Source organism: Phyllobates terribilis, unplaced genomic scaffold (genome assembly GCF_046119375.1).
Source record: "Phyllobates terribilis strain yellow unplaced genomic scaffold, ASM4611937v1 Scaffold_11__3_contigs__length_659146591, whole genome shotgun sequence".
In the NCBI taxonomy this organism is placed as follows: domain Eukaryota; kingdom Metazoa; phylum Chordata; class Amphibia; order Anura; family Dendrobatidae; genus Phyllobates; species Phyllobates terribilis.
In genome coordinates this window covers 494,742,935-494,766,031 of record NW_027362771.1, presented here as the reverse complement: position 1 = coordinate 494,766,031, position 23,097 = coordinate 494,742,935, and the positions used below count along the sequence as shown (strand labels likewise).

At 45.5% G+C, this 23,097-nt stretch overlaps 1 long non-coding RNA gene across 1 annotated transcript in view; it reads left to right on the top strand.

Annotated features, from left to right (window-relative positions):
- Positions 1-22,318, top strand: part of LOC141165255 (uncharacterized) — a 28,291-nt gene extending 5,973 nt beyond the window's left edge. The window contains exons 2-4 of the long non-coding RNA XR_012251118.1: positions 21,844-21,932; positions 22,038-22,110; positions 22,186-22,318. This is a non-coding gene — a long non-coding RNA (uncharacterized lncRNA). The remainder of the gene's footprint in view (positions 1-21,843; positions 21,933-22,037; positions 22,111-22,185) is intronic.
- Positions 22,319-23,097: the final 779 nt, after the last annotated feature.

The following is a 23,097-nucleotide window of genomic DNA, read 5'->3' as shown; positions in this document are numbered from 1 at the left end:
TAGCGGACGCCATGTTGCGTTTGGAGAGCCCCTGATGTACCTAAACAGTGTAAACCCCCCACAAGTGACACCAATTTGGAAACTAGACCCCTCAGTGAACTTATCTAGATGTGTGGTGAGTATCTTGAACCCCAAGGTGCTTCACAGAAGTTTATAACATGGAGCTGAGAAAATAAAATTTTCACATTTTTCCCACAAAAATGTTTTTCAGCCCCCAGTTTTGCATTTTCATAAGAGTAACAGGAGAAATTGCACCATGCAACTTGTTGTGGAATCTCTCCTGAGTAAGCTGATACCCCATATGTGGGGGAAAACCACTGTTTGGGCGCACGGCAGGGTTTGGAAGGGAAGGAGTGCCATTTCACTTTTTGAATGTAAAATTTGCTTGAATAATTAGCGGGTGCCATGCATTTGGAGAGCCCCTCATGTGCCTAAACAGTGGAAAACCCCCACAAGTGACACCATTTTGGAAACTAGACCCCTCAGGGAACTTATCTAGATGTGTGGTGAGCATCTTGAACCCCAAGGTGCTTCACAGAAGTTTATAACATAGAGCCGTGAAAATAAAATTTTCACATTTTTCCCACAAAAATGTTTTTCAGGCCCCAGTTTTGCATTTTCATAAGGGTAACAGGAGAAATTGCACCATGCAACTTGTTGTGCAATCTCTCCTTATTAAGCCGATACCCCATATGTGGGGGAAAATTACTGTTTGGGTGCACGGCAGGGTTCGGAAGGGAAGGAGCGCCATTTGACTTTTTGAATGTAAAATTTGCTTGAATAATTAGCGGACGCCATGTTGTGTTTGGAGTGCCCCTGATGTGCCTAAACAGTGGAAACCCCCCACAAGTGACACCATTTTGGAAACTAGACCCCTCAGGGAACTTATCTAGATGTGTGGTGAGAATCTTGAACCCCCAGGTGCTTCACAGAAGTTTATAACATGGAGCCATGAAAATAAAATTTTCACATTTTTCCCACAAAAATGTTTTTCAGCCCCCAGTTTTGCATTTTCACAAGGGTAACAGGAGAAATTGCACCATGCAACTTGTTGTGCAATCTCTCCTGAGTAAGCTGATACCCCATATGAGGGGGAAAACTACTGTTTGGGCGCACGGCAGGGTTCGGATGGGAAGGAGCGCCATTTGACTTTTTGAATGTAAAATTTGCTTGAATAATTAGAGGACGCCATGTTGCGTTTGGAGAGCCCCTGATGTGCCTAAACAGTGGAAAACACCCACAAGTGACACCATTTTGGAAACTAGACCCCTCAGGAAACTTATCTAGATGTGTGGTGAGCATCTTGAACCCCCAGGTGCTTTACAGAAGTTTATAACATGGAGCCGTGAAAATAAAATTTTGACATTTTTCCCACAAAAATGTTTTTCAGCCCCCAGTTTTGCATTTTCATAAGAGCAACAAGAGAAATTGCACCATGCAACTTGTTGTGCAATCTCTCCTGAGTAAGCCAATACCCCATATGTGGGGGAAAACTACTGTTTGGGCGCACGGCAGGGTTCGGAAGGGAAGGAGCGCCATTTGACTTTTTGAATGTAAAATTTGCTTGAATAATTAGCGGATGTGCCCATGATGTGCCTAAACAGTGGAAAACCCCCACAAGTGACACCATTTTGGAAACTAGACCCCTGAGGGAACTTATCTAGATGTGTGGTGAGCACCCTTAACCCCCAGGTGCTTCACAGAAGTTTAGAACATGAATCCGTGAAAATAAAAAAAATCTAACTTTTTCCACAAAATGATCTTTTTGCCCCAATTTTTTTAGTTTCACAAGGGTAAGAGAAGAAAATGGAACCTAAAAACTGTTGTTCAATTTCTCCTGAGTACGCCAATACCCCATATGTGGGGAAAATACACTGTTTGGGCCCACGTCAGGGTTCAGAAGGGAAGGAGCACTGTGTGACTTTTTGAACGCAAAATTGCCTGGAATCAAGAGCGGGCGCCATGTCACATTTCGGGAGCCCCTGATGTGCCAAAATAGTGGAAACCTCCCACAAGTGACCCCATTTTGGAAACTAGACCCCTCAAGAATTTTATCAAGGGGTACAGTGTACATTTTGAACCCAAAGGTACGACAGAATTTGATAACATTGGGTCATTATATTGAATAAGTTGTCATTAGTCTTGAGTGCAAGTACTCGCTACTTGAGTTTGCATCGGGTAGTCGGGTATGCACCAAGTATCGCGGGTGCTCGAATGACATGCTCGAGTCCCCGCCCTGCATGTTTCACGGTTGTTAGACACCCAAAAAAAAACATGCGGGGATCTCTCGTGCATGGCATGCGATCCCAGCAACGTTTTTTTTGGCCGCGAAGCATATGGGGCAGAGACTCGAGCATGTCACTCGAGTACCCGCGATACGTAGTGCATACCCGAGTAGCCGATGCAAACTCAAGTAGCTCAACACTGGTTGCCATATTGTCGTCATTTTTTTTTTCTTTACTTTTGAAAAAACCCCAACCCTAATACAACCTCAACCCTAACCCTAGCCCAACCGTAACCCTAGCACAACCGTAACCCTAGAGTTTATTTTTTTACGCCGTTCCTCGTGCGGTATAAGTGATTAGACTACTTTATTCTTCGGGTCGGTGTGATTACAGCAATACCAGATACATATTGGGTTTTTATGACTGACAGCTGTCACACACTAAAAAACACTTTTTTTGCAAAGACTAGTGTTTGCATCACCATATTTTGAGAGCTATAATTTTTCCATATTTTGGCCGACATGTGGCAGCTTGTTTTTTGCGGGACAAGTTGATGCTTTTATTGGTACCATTTTCGGGCACGTGACATTTTGTGATCGCTTTCTATTCTGATTTTTGGGAGGCAGAATAAACAAAAACCAACAATTCAGGAATCGTTTTTTTGCATTTTTTTTTATGCCGTTCCGCGTGTGGTAAAATTGATAATGCAGCGTTATTCTTCGGGTCAGTGCATTTACAGCGGTACTGCATTTATATAGTTTTTTTTATGTTTTGCCGCTTTTACACAATAAAAACGATTTTCTAGAAAAAATAATTTTTTTGTATCGCTTTATTCTGAGAGCCATAACTTTTTTTTTTTCGGACAATGGAGCTGTGTGGTGGCTTGTTTTTTGCGGGACAAGATGACGTTTTTAGCGCTACCATTTTTATTTACATTCGTCTTTTTGATCGCGTGTTATTCCATTTTTTGTTTGGCGGTATGATAATAAAGCATTGTTTTTTGCTTCGGTTTTTTTTTTACCATGTTTACTAAAAGGGTTAACTAGTGGGACAGTTTTATAGGTCAGGTCGTTCCGGACATGGCAATACCAAATATGTGTACTTTTATTGGTTTATTTCTTTTTTTCATAATAAATAAATATTATGGGTTCAATATATTTTTATTTTTTGCGGATTATTTTTTTCTTTTTTCTTTTTTATATTTTTACAATTTTTTTTTTCATTTTTTTTTCACTTTTCTACTTTTTTTTTTACTTTTACACATTGTCCCACTATGGGACTTTCACTTTTTGCAGCCTGATCGGCTGCATGGCATAGAGAGCAGCAGCTCCCTTTGTCATGCTGCCTGTCAGCGCTCCACACAGGGGAGACATTACTTTGGTCGCGCACTGCGCATGACCAAACTAACGTCCTGCCTCCTGGTGACCCGGATGTTGTCATGACGACATCGGGTCATCATGGCAACATCCGGAAGCCGCCGCAGATATCGCTGGACACCGGCAGGAGAGGTGAGTATACCGATCACCTCCCCCCTTGCCACCGCAATGCTGCGATCGACTTCGATCACAGCATTGCGGGGGTTAATGTGCCGGGAGCGGTGTGACAATCAGCTGACACCCGGCGGCGATCGCCCCGCACCCCTTGTGTGCAGGCGCGATCGCTGCACGCGTAATAGTACGTAGCTGGTCCATAAGTCCCAGGACACAGCTATGTACTATTACTGACATGGTCGGAAAGGGGTTAAAGTAAATGTCCGCTCTAAAACACCATTTCCTTTTCTTTCTTTTTTTTGTATCTCAACAAACCCCAGAATTTATATGAATTAATAAACGTTTGAATCTGTTTTTGTATTACAGAGTCTACTCTATATCATTAACGATTCATTTCTGCCACCACTAGGGAGCATTTATGCATTTACTACATGCTATTTATATATATAGCTCAATATTAAAATAATATTCAGTATGTTCCTGTGCTCCCTCTAGTGGTGGCAGCAGGCAGCCTGAATTTTATCTTTTAATTTCTATGCAGTAAATGTTACTCTCAGTATCTAAAACTGGAGCTCCAAAAACTATAAAATTATTTACATTAGTAGATCAATTAGTCTTTTTAGCTATAACAAGAATATAATAATAATAACAGTTTTTTTATTTCTGAGGTACCAACATAGTTCGCAGCACTTGACAAACCAGAGGGGATATGTATAAACTATATAAAATATTAAATATAAATAATTATTCAACAAGTCAAACAAGAGGAGTGAGGGCCCTGCTCGCAAGCTTACAATCTATGAGTATGCTGCAGAAAGTGATGAAATGTTCTAACATTCAGTTGTACCCGATCCCTTAGTTCAAAAGTGATATAACATTAAATTTCAGTCATGTTTTCATACATTATTGTGATGTGACATTATTTATGACACATTATGAACTTCTTTTTTTTTTGGCTAAAACGTTGCTAATTTTCCTGTGTGTACACTGGTGTCAATAAAAATTATTTTTGTGAAAGGAAGATACCCGGTACTTTTGATTTTTGGAGTACGTGCAATTTTTACAACCAATTGGAGAGGTTGCACCAAGTCTGCACGAGGCATGGAGTGGTGCATGGGATACATCTTGTATTGATACTATGAGGTTGCAGCAGGTGGAGACATAAGAAACTTGTTATGGGCAAGAATTCAGTGTGGTTGGCTGTGCCCCAAGTGGCTGAGACAGAAGTCCTCTGCTAAGATCAAGACAAATGCTTGTGGTGCAATTGAACATGAGATAGTCTACAGGAGTGACGATAAAGGGCCCAGAAGTTGCCTCTGGAGAGAGAGGTGGGGATCTGCACCTCAGTAGTTTGGGTCCACAACTGCTTATGGACACCCAGCAGAGTCAATTCTGCTTTGCTCAAAAGTGATCCACTCAATCTTATCATCTATCCAGATGATACAATTGAGTGGATCACTTTTGAGCAAACCAGAGATGGCTCTGCTGGGTGTCCATAAGCAGTTGTGGACCCAAACTACTGAAGTGAAGATGTTCTGGGTGACTGCAGCCAAGAAACTCAGGAGCTATTAAGAGTTTTTAAGAGACTGTGAACTGTATGGTGATTAAAAGGACATTATATTGTAATGTACTGTACAGCGTAAGTGATAGAGAGACAAAAGTAGTGAGCGCAAGTGATTGACTGTTGAGTTGAGCTGTTTATGATGAACTTCTGCTGCACTAGGAAAGTACTGCTTCATGCTAACTGAGTGGGACTTGTTTCCTGATGGAGGATGCGTACCCCTGTGTGGTGAAAGACCAACACACCACCATTATGACTCATTTTAGGTTATCAATTATGATTTGGTTCACCTGTTTCTGAAAAGATGATTCATGGCTGCCACATTTGAATAGAAATATGCCAAAGCATTTGGGGATTTCCATATTTCCTAAACAGAAGGGCTTGGCTTAAGCTCAATAGCTTTACCCAATTTTTTACATTACATTATACAGAGGACCCCAGAGGGGTTGTCATTCAGTAAGTTTGTTTTCCATTGTGCTCATTTCTAGCTAGCACAACTTTGGCTCAAATTGAGCTCACTCATTCCCCATTAAATATCTGATTTGAACTTGAGAGATTTCCAATTAGCCAAACTCAGTCTTGATCCAGAATCCTTCTCAAGATGTTCTTCAAGAAGCAAAATTTAGACACAAATCCTTTTATACTGGCTGCTATGGTATACCGGTGTCTCTACACACAAATAGTTGATATTACTTACACTTTACCCAGTAAGAAAATGCTCAAACATGCGTGATATGTGTGAATGTACTTCACAAATCCAGATATCTTGCATGTAAATGGATATTTTCCAACCCTTTAGGAAAACATTTTGCTTGAGGAAGAAAATTGTCAAGAATACAAAATTGTCAAGTAGAAATCTATTTCATTCTACAGATTCTGTATGAAAGAGTAGTGAATTGTGTGATCCTAGTGTAGATCCTCGGTACTGCAAAGCGATTGTGGCACCCTGCTGTTCACAGGTACAACAGGACCAAGGGTGCATGGATGGACTTCTCCAAAAGAGACCCTCATTACATACAAACACCTCGACCCTTCCACCTCACACCACCAGAGGGAGCCTGTTAGGGATATATATATGGAGGGTGGAGCCAGGCAAGTCATTTCAGACAGAGCCAGAGAGTCTGAGAGCGTGCTGATGCTGAGAGCAGCGAAGACGCAGCACGTCTGCTGCTGAGTTCTGAGGGCCCTGAGTGTGTCCGAAGGCAAGAGGAGAAAGGAGAGAGGAGTTGAGGGGGCAGAGGAGCACCATAGGCTCACCCCGATATACAAACCGGACACCGGGTCTGCGCCTACAGGGTCCCTTTATACCCAGTAGGAATCATGTGCATACCAGGAGGACTACAAGTCCCTGGCCGACCTGAAGCTAGACCCACACAGTACCAGGAACCACGAAGGCCCCGGCGTCCAGGGATAGTGATTGCCAGCAGAAGGTCCTACTACCGAGCGACAGGTGAAGGAACAGCACGACACATAAGCTAGGCCCAGTTGCAGGCTGGCCAGGAGCATACAGAAAGGCAGACATGGACCAGGTGGCCTTATACCCGCTCACTGGGGAGAAGTCCTGAAGTGCACCCATCCTACTGAGTACCCTGGACCATACCTGACATCCGCACCAGTAAAGGTATTGAAGCGAATCCCCTGTCTCTGTCAGTTACTCCGGCTGCGCCATCGCGCCTGCACTACAAGCCCCAGCATCACCACCCACCATCAAATTCCACACTGCCCCGGGGGCCCGCTCCACCTGTGGGGAGCAGAAACATCCCAGCTGCCATCCCATCATCCCCCGGAGGTCTGCAGCAGCACTGGTAATCCTTACCAGGTACCACAGGTGGCGTCACAAACTATTTACTTTATTTTTATCTCTATCCAAGTTCCAATCCCCTTTTTCAAGAGTGACCCCAGGGTACGGGCACGGGAGCCGACCACCGCAACATCCCCAAAACCAGGCAAAGGCCCGGATACTGAGTCATCCCCATCCCCTGGGCGCGTCATACTCTTCCTGGCGTCACGAACAGGATATCGTACCCGCTGCCACTGGGTACTGTGCGCCCTAAAGAACTGTGTCGCATACCGTGGTGAAGTTTTCCCACCAATTGCCGCTGTTTCCCGCCATTGTCCGCCATTTTCGAGTCGCCGCGCGGGAAGAAGAGGGGCGTAACCACGGTAATCGGAGAGGCGTGACTGCTGGAAGCACGCGGAGCTCAAGCCCCGCCTCGCGCTCTGACGCAGCACAAGGAAGCGTCAGGTCCAGGAAGGAGACCGTCATCTGTGGAGCTGCGTTCTACCCGATTAAAGAAGCAGGAGGTAGGCTACGGTTCACTAGGGGGGCACAACCATGACCGATGACCAGCCAGCCACCGGAGCACCAGTTAACGCTCCTGATGCTCAACTTGGGCCCGCCGCTGCACAGGCCGCAGCGGCCGCCCCACCAGCAGGGGTCGTGACTCCGTTGATATCCATGGCAATGCCGTACATCCCTGTAGCGAAATGGCTTCCCTAGTATGATGGCAAGCCAGACACCCTGTCAGGGTTCAAGAGAAAAATATGCGGTGTACTGGACATGTATTCTATGACTGGTAAGCAGAGAGCCACTGTTGTGCTGTGACAATTGACTGGTGCCGCAGAACGGGAAGTTGAAACCTGGCCAGCCGCAGACCAGGAATCAGTATCCATTATCTTTAAGAGACTGCAAACTGTCTTTGAAAACTGCACTGAGACAGATCTCCAGATGAGGTTCTACCACTGTGCCCAGAAACCTGAGGACAGTATCCGGGACTATGCCTGGCGCTTACAGGAAGCCCTGTGGGCCCTGAACCAGGTTAGTCCAGCCAGCATACAAGATGAGAATAAAATGCTGACAGAACAGTTCACCCGGGGGTTGAGGTCCCAGGAGGAGAGCAGAACTGTACGGTGGTGGGCTTTAGATCATCCAGACGCCACCTTTGACACCCTGAAGGACATGGGACTGCTATCCAGCGTTACCAGAGTAGAGCCACCCCAGTGCCCGCAGCACCCACTGCTCCTTCATTAACGGCTGAAACAAAAATGCAAACAATGCCCCCTAGCGAGCTGGACAGCCTGCGCTCTGAAGTGTGTCAGCTAAGTAAAACCCTGGCCACTGTCCTGAGCACCCTGCAGGTACAGACGGAGCCCGAGCCGGAAGGAAGGATGCTACTCGCCGACAGCCCCGAGGATGTCCCCTGGATGAGGAGAAGAAGGAGGACAATGCCACCCCGTATGAGGACAACGCCACCCCGGAGGAGGGCAACGCCACCCCGTGGGAGGACCAACGACCAACGTCGCCCTCCAGGAGACTTCATCTGCTACCGTTGCCACAAGGCAGGCCACACAGCGCGGAACTGTCCTTTAAATGGGCAAACCCATCAATCTGGTATCATCGGTTTGTAGGAGGAAGGACTTTCCTGTCCATCGTGCTGGACGGTATAGCAACACCTGCATTACTGGACACCGGCTCACAGGTAACCATCATACCTGATGTCCTCTACAAAAAGTACTGGTCCATAGATGAACTCCATCCGCCAGCCCCGAACCTCTCTGTGTATGCCTCAAACGGCCTTAACCTAGTAGGGGTTAAGGACGTGACAGTGAAGGTGGGGAGAGCGGAACTAAAGGATCAAGGACTGATTGTAGTGGAATCTAACCCTTGTGATACAGACTTGTTTTTTGATACTTGGTACAAATATTGTTGGTAACTGTTTGGGAGAAGTGTTGTTTTTACTGCAACAGATTGCTGACACTGCCAAACCAGGGCAGAGGAAGGTGCTCCAGAGAGAGATTCGAGCACTCCTGTACCAGCAACAGGTAAAGCTAACAGGTGGTGAGATTGGTAATGTACGGGTGACAGACCCGATATCCATTGTGATTCCCCCAATGAGTGAGATTCTCATTTGGTGTAGGGCAGCAATAGGTCTCAAGGGACAGAACTACCAGGCGGTACTGGAGCCCATTAGCTCGGAGCACAGACCTACACTCTTAACTGCTAGAGGGGTAGTTGATGTACACAATGGGAGGGTACCCATACGTCTCCTAAATTGTGGGGAGGAGGAAATCAAATTGCCAAGGTACGCCACTGTTGCCAGATTGTACACTGTGAATGATGATGCCATACACACAGTGGAATCCTTGACCCCACCAGATACAGTGGAGGACAATGACTCCGAAGCTCAGCTGGAGGATTGGTGTCAACAGCTCCATGTTGGAACAGACGCCACTCCTGTCCATCAGAAACACAGTGTTTACAGAGTGGTTCAGGAATATGAACAAGTGTTTAGTAAACACCCACTTGACTTTGGAAGGGTTTTAATGGGGTACAACACCACATACCCACCATTAACCATCCACCCTTCAAGGAGCGTTAACGACCCATACCACCAGCACATTATCAGAAAGCCAAGGAAATGTTACACGACATGAAAAAGGCAGGGGTAGATATCTGTAGCCCCTGGGCAGCTCCCCTGGTCCTGATCAGGAAAAGGGACGGTAGCATGAGGATGTGTGTAGATTATAGGCAGATTAATCGCATAACACATAAAGATGCATACCCTTTGCCCCGTATAGAGGAATCCCTGGCTGCACTAAAATCTGCCAATCACTTCTCTACCCTGGATCTCACTAGCGGGTACTGGCAAGTCTCTGTTGCTGAGGAAGACCGGGAGAAGACAGCCTTCACCACCCCGATGGGACTGTGCGAGTTCAACAGTTCAACAGCCGTTTGGACTCTGCAATGCACCCGTAACGTTCCAGAGGCTGATGGAGTGTTGCTTGGGACACCGGAACTTCGAGACAGTGCTGCTGTACTTGGATGACGTTATCGTGTACTCGAGGACATATGAGGAACATCTGAAGCACCTGGCAGAGGTATTTGAAGCATTGTCCCGGTATGGGATGAAACTAAAGCCTTCTAAATGCCACTTGCTCAAGCAGAAGGTTCAGTACCTGGGGCACGTAGTCAGCTCGGAGGGAGTAGCACCAGACCTGGAGAAGGTCACTGCCATCCAGAAGTGGCCTAAAACGAAAAGCATCAAAGAAGTACGGAAATTCCTGGGACTGGTCGGGTACTACAGGAGGTTCATAAAGGACTATACCAAAAAGGTAGCACCTCTACAAGACCTCCTAGTAGGACAATCCAAAAGAGGAAAGAGTCCCCCATTCCAGTGGGGCAAAGAACAGGCCGAATCCTTTGCAGTAATGAAGGAAATCCTGACTGGTGAAGAAATCCTGGCTTACCCTGACTACAGCCAGCCTTTCCTGCTGAACACTGATGCCAGCAATGAGGGACTGGGAGCTTTGTTGTCCCAGAAGCAAAATGGAAGAGAGAAGGTAATTGCATATGCCAGCAGGAAGCTACGCTCTACTGAGAGGAACCCGGAGAACTACAGTTCCTTCAAGCTGGAGTTCCTGGTCTTGGTCTGGGCTATCACTGAAAGGTTCAAGCATTACCTAGCCTCAACTAAGTTTACAGCTTTTACTGACAACAATCCCTTGACACACCTGGAGACAGCCTGGTTGGGAGCCATGGAACAGCGTTGGGTGGCCAGACTGTCAAATTATCAGTTCACCATCAAGAACCGGGCAGGTCACAAGAACACCAATGCTGATGCCCTGTCAAGGATGCCCCACCAGTCAGACACCGAGGATGAAGTGGATGATTTAGAGGAAGTTGAATTACCTGCTTTCCACCGAAACGGAGTGGTCCATGAGCAACACGTCACCAGAAGACGTCAGGGAAGGACGCTGAATCCTCTACCCCATCACAGTTGGAAGGAGACTCAAGACAGTGACCCGGTTGTCAGCCTCATCAAAAGACTGATCACCCAGGAAGATTCTCACCTGGAGAAGGATGCTCCTCCACAAGCCAAGCAACTGTGGAATGAGAGAAGCCGGCTGTTCATCTATAGAGAGAAGCTGTGCAGAAGATATGTCAACAACAAGACCCATGCAATGGTGTGGCAGATTGTTGTACCTAGGACAGATATCCAGATGGTGTTGGAGGCCTACCACGACCAAGCAGGTCACTTTGGCTGGAAGAAGCTGGAAACCCTGCTGAAGGACTGGTTCTATTGGGTTGAAATGCGGAGTTCCATAGAAAGTTGGTGCCAGAATTGTGGGCCCTGTAGCCTCAGAAGGAAAGACTACGGCAGCCAGAAAGCACCCTTGCAGTCCATCAAAACAACCCAGCCCCTGGAGATTGTCGCTCTGGATCACGTCAATCTGTCACCCAGCAGGTCAGGCTATTCCTATGCACTGACCATGGTGGATCATTATTCCGGTTCCTGGTGGTAGCCCCTGTCAAGGATCTGACAGCAGAAACTGCAGCAAGAACGTTCCAAGCATACTTCTGCAGGCCCCATGGATACCCGGACAAAGTGCTGACGGATCAAGGCCCTGCCTTTGAAGCCAAGCTGTTTAAAGAATTCTGTCATCTGTATGGATGCAAGAAGATCCGGACTACCCCGTATCACCCTCAGACCAATGGTTTGTGTGAGAAAATGAACAACATCGTCATAGACCTGCTGAAAACCTTACCCTTGGAAGAAAGAAACCAGTGGCCAGACAAACTACCTGACCTGGTAGATCTGTACAATCACATACCTGTGAGTTCTACAAATTGTACCCCAGCGTACTTCATGAGAGCAAGACCGGGAAAGTTGCCCATGGACCTGGAACTCGGATTGGTAGAACCTGCAGCAGATATGTCCACTGAAGACTGGCATGCAAATCGGCAAGAGCAGTACAGAAGAATACAGGCCTGTGTCGAAGACAGTCTGAACAGAGTATGGGAGAGGCAGGAAGAACAGTACAATAAACATGCACCAGCAGAACCCTTGGCACCTGGAGAGATAGTGCTAAAGCGGAAGAGAGGAAGTCACAAGCTCGATGACCAGTGGGAAAGAGAGCCCTACACAGTGCTGAACTCCAGATTTGAGAACAGTAAAACTTGCCTGATTAGCAAAGATGGAAGAAAAACAACCGCAAGAGTCTCAAGAGACCACTTGAAAGTGTGCCCAGGTCTACTGAAGACAACGGAGGAAGAAGTACCTCCTATAGCACGGGAAGAACCTAAAGAAGATGTGCTTCACACAGTTCTAGGAGATTTCCCTGCGGAATGGCCTCAACTTGATGGAGCAGTGATTATACCCGTGATACACTTCTATCAACAACCAGAAGAGCCTGTAAGCGCCCTGGAAGAGCCTGCTCAGGAACAGGAAGAGTCCCCAGTAAGAGGAGAAGCACCAGTTGAAGCAGAGCCTGAAGGCCCAGTGGACAGTGCACTTGCCAGTCCCATAGAGAGATTAAGGCAGTTTTACAATCTACCAGCACGTACACCTGCTAGATTAACCGAGAGTGCATGCACAGACACTAGTAACACCCCAGTGCTACGAAGGTCCAGACTCAGCACACAAGGACAAATCCCTGCCAGGTTTAGGGAATAAGCACAAAGTGCCTACATTATAAATAGTTACCCAGTAGGGTATTGCATATTGTTTATTTTGTAAACTGAAATTAAATGTGTGCCTGTAGTTACCCGTCAGGGTACAAAGACTTGTAGGCTGAGGACTGTGAGCAGCCAAGAACTGCTCACAGTTCTTATAAGACCACAGAACAAAAACCCGTTTGGCGTGGCCGAAGACGTGGTCCAGCACCTGGATCACTTATGCCCTGTAGCCATGCCCAGGGCGTACGTTGAGTGTTTTCAGGCGGTCCCTCGTGTTCTTTCTTCGATGAAATGTACGCCTGGTTACGGGACTTACTGTAACTTAATTATTGTTATTATTATAATTGTTATTATTGTTGTAACCTGTTACAAAATGCTTCAGTCCAGGAGTACTGAATTGTACTAGGGGGGAATGTGGCACCCTGCTGTTCAAAGGTACCACAGGACCAAGGGTGCATGGACGGACTTCTCCACAAGAGGCCCTCATTACATACAAACACCTCCACCCTTCCACCTCACACCACCAGAGGGAGCCCGTTAGGGATATATATATGGAGGGTGGAGCCAGGCAAGTCAGTTCAGACAGAGCCAGAGAGTCTGAGAGCGTGCTGAAGCTGAGAGCAGCAAAGACGCAGCACGTCTGCTGCTGAGTTCTGAGGGCCCTGAGTGTGGCTGAAGGCAAGAGGAGAAAGGAGAGAGGAGTTGAGGTGGCAGAGAAGCATCATAGGCTCACCGCGATATACAAACCGGACACCGGGTCCGCGCCTACAGGGTCCCTTTATACCCAGTAGGTATCCCCGGCATACCAGGAGGACTACAAGTCCCTGGCCGACCTGAAGCTAGACCCACACAGGACCAGGAACCACGAAGGCCTCGGTGCCCAGGGATAGTGGTTGCCAGCAGAAGGTCCTTCTACCGAGCGACAGGTGAAGGAACAGCAAGACACATAAGCTAGGCCCAGTTGCAGGCTGGCCAGGAGCATACAGAAAGGCAGACATGGACCAGGAAGCCTTATACCCGCTCACTAGGGAGAAGTCCTGAAGTGCACCCATCCTACTGAGTACCCTGGACCGTACCTGACATCCGCACCAGTAAAGGTATTGAAGCGAATCCCCTGTCTCTGTCAGTTACTCCTGCTGCGCCATCCCGCCTGCACTACAAGCCCCAGCATCACCACCCAACATCAAACTCCACACTGCCCCGGGGGCCCGCTCCGCCTGTGGGGAGCAGAAACATCCCAGCTGCCATCCCATCACCCCCTGGAGGTCTCCAGCAGCGCTGGTAATCCTTACCAGGTACCAGGTGGCGTCACAAACTATTTACTTTATTTTTATCTCTATCCAAGTTCCAATCCCCTTTTTCAAGAGTGACCTCAGGGTACGGGCCCGGGAGCCGACCACCGCGACATCGCCAAAACCAGGCAAAGGCCCGGATACCGACTCATCCCCATCCCCTGGGCGCGTCACGATCACTGCAGTGGATTTGGATTTGCGAGATGCAAATCAAAAACATGAACATATCCTAAAATAGAAGAGGGTGCCAGAGGGTGCCAGCACATGGCCTCTCCAGCCCATCACCGGGTGCAACAATGATCTCAGTTTCTATGGCACAGTATGCGCTAGAGCATCAGGCCATAAAAACTAGAGTATGAGCTTTTTTTCTACAGATAATGCCAATAAATGCAAGTAATAGTACAATTTTACTACTACTGGGTAACCCATTTAAGTCATATAATTTTTGCCAAAACAATATAGTACCAGTACCACCCTCAACCACTGACACAAGGACCTACGAGTCCTTACCATAAACTCACACTTCACCATCTTTTCTTTTTAATGTATGTTGAACCTTTATCCATCGTAGACTTAATTTCCTGTTCTTAGTTGCCAGGCGTGGACCCTGGTTTGGTATTCTGATCTATCCCACCATACTTGCCAAGAGTCCCAATTTTGTCAGGACAGTCCCACAAATTGGACCACACAATTGGAGGGACTTAACAAAATCACATTGATAATTGGTCAATTTGCAGGTGTTCCAACTCAGTTTTGGACATGTTCTCAGGTGACCCTGGTGTTGGCGGTTAAATGTGCTAAATCTTGATTTGGGAAATGTGTCCCAGTCCCACCCATCAGAAACATCAAATTTAAAATGTATTTTCTAAACACCATCTGAGAATAGTTGTACACTAGATAACAACAAAAATAGCCACTGCGTTATCTAAAGCTGGCTAAAGACAGATCACTAAAGTCTATTGATAATTGTTAATTCCAGCAGATATATTGTAGTAGTGCATCTAAAATATATATATACGGTATATATATATATATATATATATATATATATATATACCAAAGCTTTAGGCAGGCATGGAAAACATGCTGCAAAGGAAGAATGCTTTCAAAAATAGCAGTGTTAATAGTTCATTTTATCAATTGGCAAAGTGAATGGACAAAAGTTCAATCTAAATTAAATTAATATTTGGTAGATCACTCATTGCCCTCAATACAATGTTATTCTTGATACATTTGCGCACATTTTTGAAGGAACTCGGCAGGGAAGTGGCTCCAAACATCTTGGAGAGCTGACCACAGATCTTCTGTGGATGTAGGCTTGTGCAAATCCTTCTTTCTCTTCACGTAACCGCACAAAGACTCGATAATGTTGAGACCATGGCTCTGTGGGGACCATATCATCATATTGCATACATATTTTACTATTGTCAGTTAATATATATTTTTTAGAATTTATTGACGGAGCACACATTTAAAACCGTTACTAGGAGAAACAATTGCTTATAAATGATCCAACAAAATCAGATCAGTAGAATGTCTAACATTGCACATATCGCATATATAGTACCATATGTAATACACAGAATTTTGAGCACGGTACACTTGTATGCATCGCTTCATACTCATGACATTAAGATCCAACCATGTTCTTGTTTAAAGTTGTGGAAAAGGTTGAGGCCGCCATGTGGTTTCCATTTCCCACCCTGACAAACAGAAAATCCGTCTTTGCACATGCAATGTCAAACATGATACTCATCGCAGCTGGGGCCAGATCTGTTATTCCAACCAAATCTGATTTAATCTTCGTTTGTCAGAGTGAACGGAGGGTGATTGGGTTTGAGCTGTTTTCTCACAGTAAGTATTGTAGGCATTTTCTGTGATTCTACACAGCCTTTGATAGATTTTCAACCAAATGAGAAATATCGTACAGCTTCTGGTATAGGGAAGTTCACATCAAATAATCATTTATGGAAAGGAGGTACAGTAATAAATGCTCATCGTAATGTATATTAACTCAGACTCGGCATCACATCCTATGTGTTTTACTATTGCTAAGCATCTGCCCATTTAATGTTATAATATTAATGAAAAGAAAAACCAGTCTGCAATGTGGTTCATCAAGAACTTAATTTTGTTAATTGCAACGTCCACCATGTTTTATGAGATCATGGGAAATCTTGGTAATGATCATAAGCTGTGCATCTTTACGAGCAAAAGGTTCCAATGCATATTCAATAAAAAATTAAGCAAATAGTTTTAATTAAAAAATCTTCTATTGTTGTGTGCACACAGTTCCTGTGCAGACGTTTATATCTCTGACTATAACTCTAAATGTCTGAGAAAAGACAACAAACAAGCTTTGTATAGTCTGATTCCGCAGTTAAGCTGGCCACACACATTTGGTGCCTGTCGATCGAAACGAGCTTCAGCCAATAGCCATCCCAGCCAGCTCTCCCAGCAACACAGGAGCAGTGGGTCGAATGAGTGTTCTTGTGTTCCCTATAAGAAAGTCATCACCAGACGCCTATGGTGGCGGCTTTTCTCCAGTAAAACACAATATAGAAACCATGTGCAGTCTAAGTGTAATTCACACGCCCGGGCTGAGTGGCGTGTACGTGTAAATGTAGTGATTCCACTGGACCGTGCCGGAGAGTGAATGCCTGGAGGGGCGTAACTAAGTATTCACCCGATCCGACCAGGGTCGCACGACGGCATACGACGCCAGTGCACCAAGGAGGAACCGAGCAGAGGAACCAGGTGCTACTCCAGGACAGAACCCGGACACGGCTGTTGACCCACACAGGGGAATACAGGAACAGGCAGGTTAGGCTGGCACACAGACTGCTGGGTATAGGCAGACATGGCTGGTATGCAGACTGGCGGATGCTGGTAAGCACGACTGGTATGCAGGCAGGGTGTTACTGGCCGGTACGACAGGTTGGAGCACCGAGTGGATAGGACCCAATACAGACTGGGACTCAGGAACAGAACCGCAGATGCGGTGGACAAACACAGCAGAATGAGGCCGCCCAGAGCGGCGAGCAAGAGCAGAACAAGACGAGACTGCCTGGAGCGGTGGGCGAGAGAAGAGCAGGACAAGGCCGCCTGGAGCGGTGAGCGAGAGAGGAGCAGGACGAGACTGCCGAAGCAGCGAGCAAAGCGTCAGAGCAGAGCGAGACTGCCGGAGCAGCGAGCAAAGGATCTGAGCAGAGCGAGACTGCTGGAGCAGTGAGCAAAGGGTCAGAGCAGAGCGAGACTGCCGGAGCAGCGAGCAAAGGGTCAGAGCAGAGCGAGACTGCCGGAGCAGCGAGCAAAGGGACAGGGCTCTGTTCACACGGAACAGACTGGAAGGGAAAGGCAGAACCAGGTACACACAGGATACTTGCAATGAAGTAGCAAGTGGACTCTAAACTCACAAACGGGAGTACAGGGACAATGAGTAGGAGTTAGGTACGGGATAGAGAAAAACGGGCAACAGGCTAGGAGAGTATTCAGACAAGAACAGACACAGCAGCAAGATACAGGAGCGGGTCTAGGTATGCGGCCCCTAGAAGGCGGAACGAAAAGGCTAGGAGCGTGTTCAGACAGGAACAGGCAAGATGCAGGAATGGGTCTAGGTATGCGGCCCCTAGAAGGCGGAAAGAACAGGCTAGGATCGTGTTCACACTGGCCTGGAAAAACAGCCTCCAGGATAGGCAGAAGACAACAGACTAGAAGATAGTTCAGACAGGACACAGTTCAGACATGGGAACTGATACCGCAAGGCAGGAAACATAGACAGGACCTGGCACATCAATGACCGAAGCCAACTGACAGAACACAATGCTCAGGCCTGGATTCCAGGGAGGAGCTGGGTTAAATACCAGGTGACAGACAGCAATAGGCTGAGGACGCACAAGGGGTGTGCCTGCAGCAGCTACAAGAAGCAGGAAGAGATCGGGCGCCGCCCTTAAGCAGCAGAAACAGAGTCAAGCAGACAGCATGGAGGGAAGCCAGGCTAGCAGACTGGACTGGAGATCAAGTGCGCGCTCTTGCACAGTGGGAGATGGACCACTATGCAAGGATGCCGCCAGGTATGTTACACTAAGGCTGTAGCCACACGTTGCGCTTTTACCAGCAAAATCTATGAGATTTCTGAAATCCTTTTTTCCTGACTGAATTGGAAAACTGTTGCATTTCATTTCTTTTAGAGTTTTTGCAGGGTTTTTTCACCCATAGAAAGCAATGAGTGCAAAAATGAAAATACAGAAATATCTTTAAATGAGAAGGTGTGTCCAAACTTTTGGTCTGTACTGTATGTCTTGCATTGGTGGCCTAACACTTTGTATTGCTCATGCTTGCCAGGTGGAAGCAAAGCTGAACTTTGGGATCCTGAAAAACACATCAAGAAAATGCAGCAAAAATGCAGTAGGAAAATAAGCTAATAAGGTAGCAAAACCTGCATTTTGGTTGCAGCTCTTTTACTGCCACGAGATCAGGTTTTGCATGCAAAAAATGCAACAAAAATGCATCATGCGAACATAGCCTAATTCTACAATTACACTTCATTCCATCTGTCACTGCCTCTTAGATATTATCTCATGCTCTGTGGCCACCATGCTAAACCATGCCCTGGCTAACATGCATTTTATAGTTTAGAAAAATATTAGCAGACAGAGAAAAGGCAATATGTTACTATGGAAACATATCTCCCATAATGTCTGTAAATTGTCTGATTTGTTAAGCGCTGCGGAATATGTTGGCGCTATATAAATAAAAGGACTATTATTATTATTATTACATGTACAAAACCGATTTAAAACTACTTGCAAAGATTCTGCATTTAATATGCAGGCAGTAGCAATAAACAAATTAATAAACCATTATAATTATTACTACTATAGGAGTTTTTTATTATTGTAACTATTCATCTTCGGTACAAGAATACTTTAAAATGAATGCAGTGGATTTCTAAATAACCATCGTCAACCCCAGACAATCTGTCAGCAATTTGATCCAGTATATTTGGGGCATGGCTCGGGAATCTTGATCGTAAGCATATACCAAAGTTCTTTAGATGGAGAAGATGTTCATTGGGTTCTATAAAGTTCTTTCTTTTTAAAATTTTTAAATTCAAAACATTAACAATACCATAAACACACATAATAATGGTTGTTTTCCTTTTGTTCATCTCACTTCTCATTCCCATCCCATATCCCATTCAGTTACCTTGACCCATAGGTGGAAGACAAAAAAAATGAATTCCACAGTTTTAGCTTATGAAATTTGCATCACATTCTCTTAGATCTCTCTGAACCCTCAGGTCTTTTAAAGCAGGGGTGCACAACATTTTTTGGACCAAGGGCCACAATGCCATACTGAATCCATCCAAAGGGCCACAATAAATTTAAAGGGGCACTTACATGAATATACCACCAGAACTAACATCAGTACATAAATACATTACCAGAACCAAGTTTTGAGTATTTGAGGAGGATTTGGAGAGATGCTGCTCAGTTTCTGCGGAGGATTTGGAGAGATGCTGCTCAGTTTCTGCTCCAAAATATATTTTGAGGATATTTTGAGGATTTTTACGTTTTAACATAGCCAGGAAGCATGTTTTTGATTACTACATGCGTACAAGATCAGAACTACTGTAAGCAAATGAATGTAGGATCAGAACCACAGTCAACATATGAATGCAGTGCCAGAACCACCGTCAGTACATGAATGCAGCGCCAAAACCACTGTAAATACATGAATGCAGCACCGGAACCACTGTCAATACATAAATGCCGCACCAGAACCACTGTCAGTACATGAATGCAGTGCCAGAACCACTGTCAGTACATTAATGCAACATCAGAACCACCATCAGTACATGAATATAGTGCCAGAATCACCATCATTACATGAATAAGTCACCAAGCTTAGTAAAGTGATCAAGTGAAATGTCAGGTCAGCCCATGTACAATTGTATTGCATGAACCTACAACTCCCAGGATGTCTTTAACAATGGTAAGGAGAAACTGGACGTTGTTGTTAACAGCCATCATCAGGCTGTGGACCATGCAGGAACAACAGTATTGATGAGATGCAGGAAGGATCACAAATAAACAATTACATCCAGACAGCTTATAGTCGACATCTTCTCTGTTTCTCTTTTTCTTTCCATGTAGCCATGTAGCATTATGTGCTTTCATACCCAAAGCTCGTATCTGCAGGCTTCCTTCTTCTCCATCTTCAGCAACACTTCCAGATACGGTGCGCTTAAAAATAAATTATCATTATATTATCCAATAAATAAAAATATCTCCTATGTGATGCCCCTAAATAAATAATTGTCCCTCCCTATGATTTCTGCTCAAAGTATCCCCCTACAATGCCCCTCTCTAAAATATCCCCCCACACTTTCCCTCTCCAAATATCCCCCACAGTGCCCCTCTCCAAAATATCTCCCACACACTGCCCCTCTCCAACATTTTCCCCACACACTACCCCTCTGCAAAATATTTCCACCACACTGCTCTCTGCAAAATATCTCCTCCACACTAAAATAACCCCCGCACACTGCCACTCTCCAAAATACCCTGCCCCCACTCTGCCCCTCTTCCAACTATCCTCCCACTCTGCCCCTCTCCAAAATATCCCCCCTTAACAATTGTCCCCTCATTATGTGCCCTCATAGCAACATTAATCCTTCTGCTACATCCACAATGATTTGCATTTAGTTTTAGGATCCTTCATGGAGCGCTCACTGTTATGCATGCCGTCTCTGCGAGGCACTTCGGTGCTGAGGTGCCGCCAGCAGTGTGATGATATTATCAGCGTGCTGACCTCATCACGCTGCTGCATGTTGAGGCTGAGACTGACGAGCGCTCCTTGGCCCCAGTCCCGGAGACAGTGTTCAAATGTATTCCGATATGAAAGACGCGAATATATTTATTTATATGAAGAAGGGAGTGGCTTCTCTTGGACAGCCCCATGGGCCGCACAACATCCTTTGGCAGGCGGCAGGCGGACCGCAGGCCATGTGCAGGCTTGCTCTAAAGTTATCATTGTCCCTGAGTATTTTAACCATTCATTTAAAGATGAACTTGGAAGTTGGTTAGTTATCCAGTAGCTATGGAATTGGCTCTCTCAGCGCTCCGTAGCCTGTGAAATCACATGACCATCACGTGAGTGTGACGTCACGTCAGGTCCTACTCGCCTCGCCCGCCTCATCGCAGCTTGCGCGCCAACGAGTCTGTACCGTTGGAAGCTAAGAGTCACCGGCCGGGACTCTGCTTCACTCTCATCCTGTTGCTCAGAATCGCCCAGCAATCCAGAGGAGACAACGAGGTAACGACAAAAGGTTCACTCAACGAAGAGGTAACAACAGTGCCCTCAGTGTGCACCTCCGTCTTTCTCCCTGCTGCTGCTCTCCACATTATATTTATACCGCCATATCCCGCAGGAGGTAAGACTATCTAACAAACACTTATCTCGGCGGGGGGTCTATGCTGATGTTTTTCTGAAGGTGTTTAATTTAATGTACGTATTATTGGGAACCTACCCTACAATTTACTCATTGGGCACATATCATCTCCATGTAAAAAGGTCCAGTTTGTCTGCTATCTTTGATGAACGATTAGCACATTAGGTCCTTCCACCTATCTACTAATAGGAACGACCTCATAACTGAGACCACTTGGGGAACTAGCCCATAATTGAATCAACCCAGGGAAGACTAATCCCACGGAAGTGTGTAATAATCATCAGGTAAAGCAGGTGCTTCAACTGATTAACATATTCACCTCTATCTCGACTGAAAAGTTTATTATTCCTTACTTCTCTGCAGGAGAATTAATTGTTCTGCGCTACTCTCAAAAAGATCCCTCTATATCTTCAAGCACCACCCCAGGATCAAATACAGAACTTCCACATCAGGTATATTGTTGGACTAAAATCTATATAAAAAATATTCATAATTTGTATAATACTAAAAATCTTTCTCTCTGTTTCTCACACCCAACGGAACATTTTGTATATTAGGTGCTTGCATACCTTAGTTACCTACACACCATATCCGGTGAAAATAATCAGAGAACGTACCTACACCAAAAAGGTAATACTCCTTTTCATTAGCCTCTACTATGGAGCGTTGATACACCCTACTTACATATTTCTTTTCTCCCTCTAGGGGTCATTACAAACCTATGATCTCTTTGATATACTGACCACCTACTATCAAATCGGATTTCATCCTGTCTCCCGCATTTTAATCCACCTTTCTGGATACAACCCTAATGACTTTTATATATTAATTATTGCCATTTACGTATTTTAATTCCTACCTTAATAAACTCATTTTATTGATTTTAAACAATTCTACTTCTTCTCTTATATCCAGCAGTTCAGCGCGAATTATTATATTTATTTAACTATGGAAAAATGTTTAATAGCTCTTAGCCAAAACTATTCAATACTTTGCATAATATGAGCATTTCATTAATAGGAGTAGATGTCTTCTATCAGTAGTAACTGCTGGAACCCTCTCCAATCACAAAAGCAAGGGTGCCAAAATCTGAAGAGTATACAGAATTATATTGAGCATGTGCGACCACATTCACAGTCTATAGGAGTGGCGGACTCACATGCTCACTCTCACTTTACTCACACAGGTGAACCTGAGCCCCCTGTTCCCGGGATCGGGGAAGGTCTCAGCAGTCAGCAACCCTCAGCCTTCATAGTGGATGGTTGATAAATGTTGATGTAGAATGTAGACTGCTACATTCATCAGTAAACGCCTTCATCAGCAGTGGCGTAACTTGTAGCTCATTTGCCCCAGTACAGAAGCTCCAATAGAGCCCCCAACTATTGGAAGTTTTTTATTAGTAATGGTCTTTTCATATGGGCCAAAGGCAACTTATGGACCCCTGAGTTCAAGGGTCTGTGTGCAATTACAACCTCTGCCTTGCTCATCAGAATTTTCCAAATAGTATGTTGCATATACTAAAAGTAAAGCCTTTCCTATATAGACATGATTGGCACTGTTTCTGGAAAACTGTAGAAAAGAAAGCCGTAGTTATGCTAGAGCATCATAATTGACATA